We start from the raw sequence: 8064 nt of genomic DNA, 5'->3' as shown, positions 1-8064 counted from the left end.
TAATCCCTGTCTATCCCCCTATGATATCGGATCAAAGTTGCAAAATGTCATTTTTTCAAATCACTCCGGAGAAGAAATGGCCACCACAAACCCTACGATAAATGGCGTAATTTATACAAATTGTCAATTGTTTCACACTAGATTTATGGACAAAAGTTTTAATTTTAGGTGTCAAAGAGGTTCAAATCCACTAATTGGCAAAAGATTATTCTGGGGAACGATTTACAACCCCCTGAAAAACAGGGCCCAGAAAATGTTTCATCTGATTGGCTTGAACCTTATGTTCAAAGTCCTTGGATGAACAGGGTGTAAACGATTAAGGAAAAAAATATTAGTCCCCTCAGGAGCATAAATAAAACTCTGACCTTTAGAAAACCTAGTGAGCGCTAGCCCCACTCCTGCTTATGGTGTTTTTCGTTCGTTTTCTGCTTGCATCAGGATTGATATTGCTCTGTAATTTTTTTTTGAAAAGCTTATTTGTTTTAATTATCTTTAAAATTCTTCAGAAATTAATTATGATAAAGGCGCACTAGACAAAGGTTGAAAAGTAGAATTTTCATTTAGAAGTTGTTTTTTTTTAATTTACTAACCGCAATGCGAAGTAATACTCTCTTTGGATATAAAAAATAATTATTATTTTAGAAGAAACCGGTGTTGGTATAGGTTCTATCCCTGGTGTACCACTCTTTAACCACTCTTAAATAACCATTAAACAACCACTAACCACTAAATAAATAAGGTTATTTTAAACAAAATAACCACTCTTTATCTCTTGAAAGGATCTGTTGTCTAAAATTGTTATTATGGACTAATAATTGGGGGAGGGGATTGGATTGCGAAAGTCTTTAAAAGTGTTCTTAAGAGTAATATCACGTATCTTAGTACATCAAAAACGAAAGATTTTCTTTCTATATTTATCGATCTAAAGGTATATTTCTTACTTATTCTTTTCTTTTAAACAACTGGCCTTTACAACTAACACATATAGGTGGATACATGCTCGGCCAAAGAGAAAATAGCGATCACTTCCGTATAATTACGCGGTAAAAAGTATGCATCATCTTCATTGGTGTATATTTCTGACACATTTTAGCACAATCAGATTTTCCTTAGCAGCATATCAGAAAGAGAATCCAAAGATCTGATTGGTTTACCAGTGCGAAATTTTAAACCAGTGAAATGAAGGGAAAATTGTGTCAAAGGATCTATCACGAGTAAATCCTCTTTCAAACAGTTCGTGGTAACGAACTGTAGTAAGGAGCGACCCGGCTCAATAGTAACCAAAACTCTAAAAAATGGAATTTTGATACCAATACCTACATCAAAAGAATTGCATTTTAATGCTGATTTTAAATATATAAGTTTCATCAAGTTTAGTCTTACCCATCAGAAGTTACGAGCCTGAGAAAATTTGCGTTATTTTAGAAAATAGGGGGAAACGCCCCCTAGAAGTCATAGAATCTTAACGAAAATCACACCATCAGATTCAGCGTATCAGGGAAGGCTACTGTAGAAGTTTGGAGCTCCTATCTACAAAAATGTGGAATTTTGTATTTTTTGCCAGAAGGCAGATCACGGATGCGTGTTTATTTGTTTTTTTGTTTTTTTGTTGTTATTTTTTCCCCAGGGGTGATCGTATCGACCCAGTTGTCCTAGAATGTTGCAAGAGGGCTCATTCTAACGGAAATGAAAAGTTCTAGTGCCCTTTTTAAGTGACCAAAAAAATTGGGGGGCATCTAGACCCCCTCCCACGCTAATTATTTTACCAAAGTCAACAGATCAAAATTCTGAGATAGCCATTTTATTCAGCGTAGTCGAAAAACCTTATAACTATGTCTTTGGGGACGACTTACTCCCCCAGAGTCCCCATGGGAGGGGCAACAAGTTACAAACTCTGACCAATGCTTACATATAGTAATGGTTATTGGGAAGTATACAGGCGTTTTCAGGAGGATTTTTTTGGTTGGGGGAGGGGTTGAGAAGAGGGGGTTATGCTGGGGGAACTTTCCATCGATAATTTGTCATGGGGGAAGAAAATCTCCATGAAGGGAGCGCAGGATTTACTAGCATTATTTAAAAACACAATGAAAAATAAATATGAAAAAATCTTTCAGCTGGAAATAAGGAACAGCATTAAAACTTAAAACAAACAGAAATTATTACCCATTTGAGGGGCTCACCTCCTCCTAATACCTCGCTCTTTACGTTAAAGTATTTTTAGTAATTTCAACTATTTATTCTACGGCTTTTGTGATTCTGGGGTCATTCTTAATGAACTGGGACAAAATTCAAGCTTTAGTGTAAAGAGCGAAGATCTGACAAGGGGGCGAACCCCCTCATATATGTAATAAAAATATGAGAATACAAAAGTTCTTTACGTAAGCTAATTTATAAGTTACGTAAATCTTTTACTAATAAAAATATTCGTAAAAAATTAAAAGTTCTAGTTGCCTTTTTAATTAACCAAAAATTCGGAGGGCAACTAGGCTTCCTCCTCCGCTCTTTTTTTCTCAAAATCATTCGATCAAAATTATGAGAAAGCCATTTAGCCAAAAAAAAAAAAAATGCAAATTTCGTTTTAATTATTCCTCTGCGGAGAGCCAAATCAAAACATGCATTGATTCAAAAACGTTCAGAAATTAAATAAAAAAAAACAAGTTTTTTTAACTGAAAGTAAGGAGCGACATTAAAACTTAAAACGAACAGAAATTACTTCGTATATGAAAGAGGCTGCTTCCTCATCAAAAGTTTTTTACTGTTTTAAAAAGAAGAATTGAGAGACAGAGTCAAACTTTAGCGTAAAGAGCGGGGCGTTGATGAGGAAGCAGCCCCTTTCATATACGAAGTAATTTCTGTTCGTTTTAAGTTTTAATGTCGCTCCTTACTTTCAGTTAAAAAAACTTGTTTTTTTTATTTAATTTATACATAAGGCCAGACCTTATGAACGGAAATAAAGGAAGGCTGCTGCCTCAAACGTTTTTGAATGTGAGAGATATGATTTTCAAATTTTGGCTCAGAGTTGGTTAGCTTCACCTACAATAGGGTAACTGACCAAAGAATTATAGTTTTCATTTCGAAATGACCTAATAAAGTTATATTGTTATAATTCTTATGTTCTTGTAAGTTTCAATGACCTTGCTACAATCTCCCAAAATGCACTGTGTTATCCTAAATAAGCAGAATTCCATAAAGATAACTTCGAAGACCACACTGCCTTTCCATGACGATAGTAAAACAGTTCAAAATAGGGATGAAACCTTTTTATTGACAGTGAATAGATATAAAATTATTTAACTGGATATTTCGAACACATATACAGTGTTCATCATCAGCAGTAAAACTGCTGTTCATCATCAGCAGTAAAATCAGTTTTACTGCTGATGATGAACACTGCATATGTCTTCGAAATATCCAGTTAAATAATTTTTTATCTATTCACTGTCAATAAAAAGGTTTCGTCCCTATTTTGAACTGTTTTACTTTAGAATTCCATGAATTTAAGGCCCCTCATCAAAAGTTACGAGAATGTGAAAATTTGCTTGATTGTCAAAAAAGGCGGAAAATATCTTCAAAAGGGTGAGTGATCTTAATACAAATTTCAAATCCCTAGCTACGAAAGTGCGAGCCTGAGTTTTTTATTATCTAAAAAGAATGATCGAGGATGAGTGTTTATTTGTTTGATTGACTTTGTTTTGCTTTTTTTATTTCCCCGTGGATGAAAGTACAAAATTAATGGTCCTAGAACATAGAAGAAGGCTCAGTCAAAAGGAACATTTTATCGGTCTCACTTTCTCGTTGGCGACTCCATTTTATGTGTGGAGATACTCTGGGGGAATTGCCAGGGGGAATTTTTATGCGGGTTTTGAATTCTCTGATGATTTTTATGGGGGTGGAGGGAGGAGGGGGGTGTTTTCCATGGGAGAAATTCTTCACGTGGGAATTATCACCATTAGAAATTCAAACTGGGAAAGTTTTCCACGGATAAAACTTTCCATCGGGCGGGGGAGATTTTTGTGAAAATTTTTCTACACAGGGAGGATTCCGCCAGGGCCTGAGAAAGAGTCGGAAATTAAATTAAAATAGGTCTTTCGTCAAATGAAAGTGTGCAAAGAATATTTTTCACTCAGAATCGTGTGGAAAAAAAGTACTGAGGAAAATTGGCAACGAGGATGAGTTTTTGAGGCCGGGAGGGGGAATTTCACAGGGGGAAGGGTTTTATGATGGAGAAACTTTCCATGAAGAAATTTTTTGGTGGGTTGGATGTGAAGGAGGATTTCCTGGGATTATTTATAATCAATCAATCAATCAATCAATTTATTAATACAAGAAAAACTATTACAAAGTAAAGCGGTTACTGGGCGCAAGAAGCATTGCTTGTAATGGACCACAGAAAACAAGAATAAAACACTTTTATAAAATAAATACAAAAAAAAACACTGAAACAAGACAAGGACATTTAATCGGATAGAAGATTTAGAAGAAGATTAACATATAGCTGAAAATGCTTTTAAAAGAAGAGAAGAGAGACATACAAATTATGATAGAATTCAAAAAAAAGAGGGAAAAAATTATTGAACTGGAAAGAGCCGACAAGAAACTGCCTTTCCAGAAAGAAAATGAGGGACATCAAGAGAGATAAACAAGGACTTTAAAAGTTAAGAAGAATCCTGAAAACAATTTTAAAAAGAATAAGAGAGAGAGATATATATGAGTTAAGGAAGAATTCCAAAAAAAGAGAAACATCATGAAAAGAGGAAACAGGAAAAATAAAAACAAAGGAGAGAGAGAGAGAGGGGGGGAACGAAATTACTAAACAGAAAAAATCCGACGAAATAATGCCTTTGCAGAGAAAAGCAGAGGGACATCGGAAGGGACAGGGTTCCATAGTAGAATTGATTGATATACAGGAAACCTCTGGGCTGCTGTAGAGGATCGTTTTGGTAAAATAAATCGTCGACAAGAACTACGTAAGGAAGAAGAGTACCTTCCTGAGGCTGTCCGTGAGAAAAATTGCTGCAGGGGCGGTGGGAGAGTACCTAGAAAAGCAGAATGCGCTAAATAAAGAGTACTTTTACCTATAATATGATCCAGCGGAGCTATTCCAGAATCATTATAAAGATCAGAGGAAGGGTAAAGCCGTGGGAGAAGAAAAGTAGCCTCCACTGCCCTATTTTGGGCTCTTTGAAGTGAGCAGAGAAGAGATTTATTAGTATTACCCCAGACAGAGCAGCAATAAGAGAGGTGACGACAAATAAAAGCATAATAAAGAGAAACCATAAGATCAGGAGGAAGAAATGAGTTAACCCGCTGCAACATTGAAGACTGGCGGAGGATTAAGGAACAGGTGTGAGTTATATGCGGTTTAAAAGAAAGAAAACAGTCAAGATGCAGACCAAGAAATTTCACCATAGTAGCTTGTGGTATAATATCATTCCCAAAAGTCAGGGTGATTGGCTCCCGTACATCTCTTATATGGTAAGGGGTTCTGAAGTTGACAATGACACTCTTTTGGCTGTTAAGAGCCATTCCATTTGACCAGCACCAATCCTTTACTTTATCAAGAAGACCTTGAGCTATAGAAGTGGTAGATGGAAGGTCCACTACAGCAATGATAAAATTTACTGTCATCAGCAAAAAGAACAGGGTGAACATGGGGATGCAGACCATCAACAAGATCATTCATGTAAATTAGAAAAAAATGGTCCAAGCACAGAGACTTGTGAGACACCTTTCAATACAGGCAAAATAGAGGAAGAAGTACGGTTAACCGAAACATATTGAGATCTCTCTGAGAGATAGGACCTAAACCATTCTAGTGGGACTCCATGCACTCCAGATAAAGATAGTTTAGACAGAAGAACATTGTGGTCAACCATATCAAAGGCCTTTGAAAAGTCAAGAAATAGACCAAAACACACAAACCCTTGTCCAGATTAACACGCACAAACTCTGTTGCATCAGAAAGTGTAGGCAAGGTAGAGAATGAGGGATGAAAACCATACTGATGGTTAGTTATGAGAGAATTTCCAGCAGTCGAATTAGTACTAAATACAAATTAAGAGAGTCGACGATACACTACTTTTTCAACAATCTTAGAGATGACGGGAAGAATAGAAATAGGTCTGTAGTTTGAAATAAGAGATGAATCACCTTTTTTATGCAAAGGTACAACAGTAGTAGCTTTAAATAAATGAGGAAAAACACCAAAAGAAAGAGAGAGGTTAGTTATGTGTGAGATCGGATGAGAAACAAACTGAGTAATTTTTTTAAGGATATTATTACTCAAACCAAAACTATCAACTGAACAACTGCTTGGAAGTTGAGAAATAATGCTAGAAACCTCAGTAGTACTACATGGGGAAAGGAAAAAAAAGACTTCTCTGTCAATGGATAACAACTTACTCTACTCAGGGATGGAATGAGAACTGAAGGAAGTGTGGTGAAATACGCATTGAAGGCACTCGATAAGGATTTTTGTCCACAACAGATCCATTAGCTTTCCTATATAGACATGGGGAAGATTGTTTGAGTTTCTTGCGGTAAAGAACGGTAAAATTCTAGTTAATTGACTTCTTGCTATCTTGGAAAGGGTTTAGGTTAGGAAAATGAGGGATGAATCTTCAGGCTAAAGTATGTCCCGGAAAGGTATTTTAAAGTACCCAACTCCACTGCTTCTCCCTCTAGAGGGCCCTGAAATTTGCCTACATAACAGGTCCTATACCTATTGAAATTTTACAAAACAACATTTTACGTTAATTTTCAGTTACTAGTTGCTTTTTCTCTGCCTTTAGTTCTGAAAATGCAATTCCTGTTATTTGAGTGGAATTTTGAGCCATATCAATGTTTTTTTCAAAATTTAGGAAATGTATTTGCATATCTATAAAACCTTATAAAATGGAACTGAGCAAAGTTATGAAGCTGAAAACAATTTTGTTGTACTTCAATTAAGGAGAAGATCTATTTTGCAAGGTTTCACTTTTATAACACACATATTATTAAAGGTTATCAAAGGTCAGGGCCCTCTAGAGGGAGATGGAGTGGTGGTAGTTGCTTCAAAATACCTTCCCGGGATATACTTTAGTTTGTTGATTCATCCCTGAAAGTTTCATTTTCCTAACCTAAACCCTTTCTGAGATAGCAAGAAGTCAATTAACTAGAATTTTACCGAAAGAACTTCATTAATTACAGTCCAAACCTTGCGCAAATTCCCCTTACACTCATTAATTCGACGCGAAAAATACAGCTTTTTTACTAAACGAATTGAAAAAGTGAGCACTTTTTTGTAATGTTTATACTTCAAAATATCATCCTGTGTCTTATTTTTACATGAAGCCTTGAACAAAGACGTCTTCAAATGTGTTGCATTGATTAGACCTCTAGACATCCATGGGCATTTGGGTGTAATATTCCTTCGCTTCTTTCTAAAAGGAAAATGTTTATCCAACAGAGTTCCTCATACGACGCAAAAAAAATCTAGTTGCACATTCAACATCATTAGCTTCAAGAACACTAGACCAATCATTACTCTGAAGACTGTTTCTTAAGTTAGAGATTTCTTTATCTGTAAAGGTTCTGAAAGAGGACTCATCTTTCTTATCGTCAGTAATCTCTGTTTTAGGCACAAATAGTGATAGATAAATAGGGAAGTGAACAGAGAGATCAGTGAAAACAAGACCAGAAGTGAACTTCAAATTAGGAGAATGAGAAAAGAAAATATTATCTATTAAAGTGGCAGAATGTCTTGTAAGTTCAACACAAGAAGGAAAAAAATTGAGGGAAGTAGCCCAGAAGAAGATAGTACATCAAAAAGATGGTCACATTCATCACTTGATCCAACATTTAACATATTACAATTAAAATCTCCCAAAACACAAATCCGTTTTTTGTAGAAGGTCCCCGAACCAGAAAGCTGATCAAGCAAATCACAGAACAGATGTGTTGGAAAAGGAGGGGGCTTATAAAACAAACAAACAGTATCACATCCAAACTGGCTTTTCAGATCAATGACAAAAGAATAAACTGTCCTATTATTACCTATTATTAGACACAACTGATGAAAACAAG

This window comes from Artemia franciscana, chromosome 16 (assembly GCF_032884065.1).
Source record: "Artemia franciscana chromosome 16, ASM3288406v1, whole genome shotgun sequence".
NCBI classification, from domain to species: Eukaryota; Metazoa; Arthropoda; class Branchiopoda; order Anostraca; family Artemiidae; genus Artemia; species Artemia franciscana.
This window is presented reverse-complemented; position numbering follows the sequence as displayed.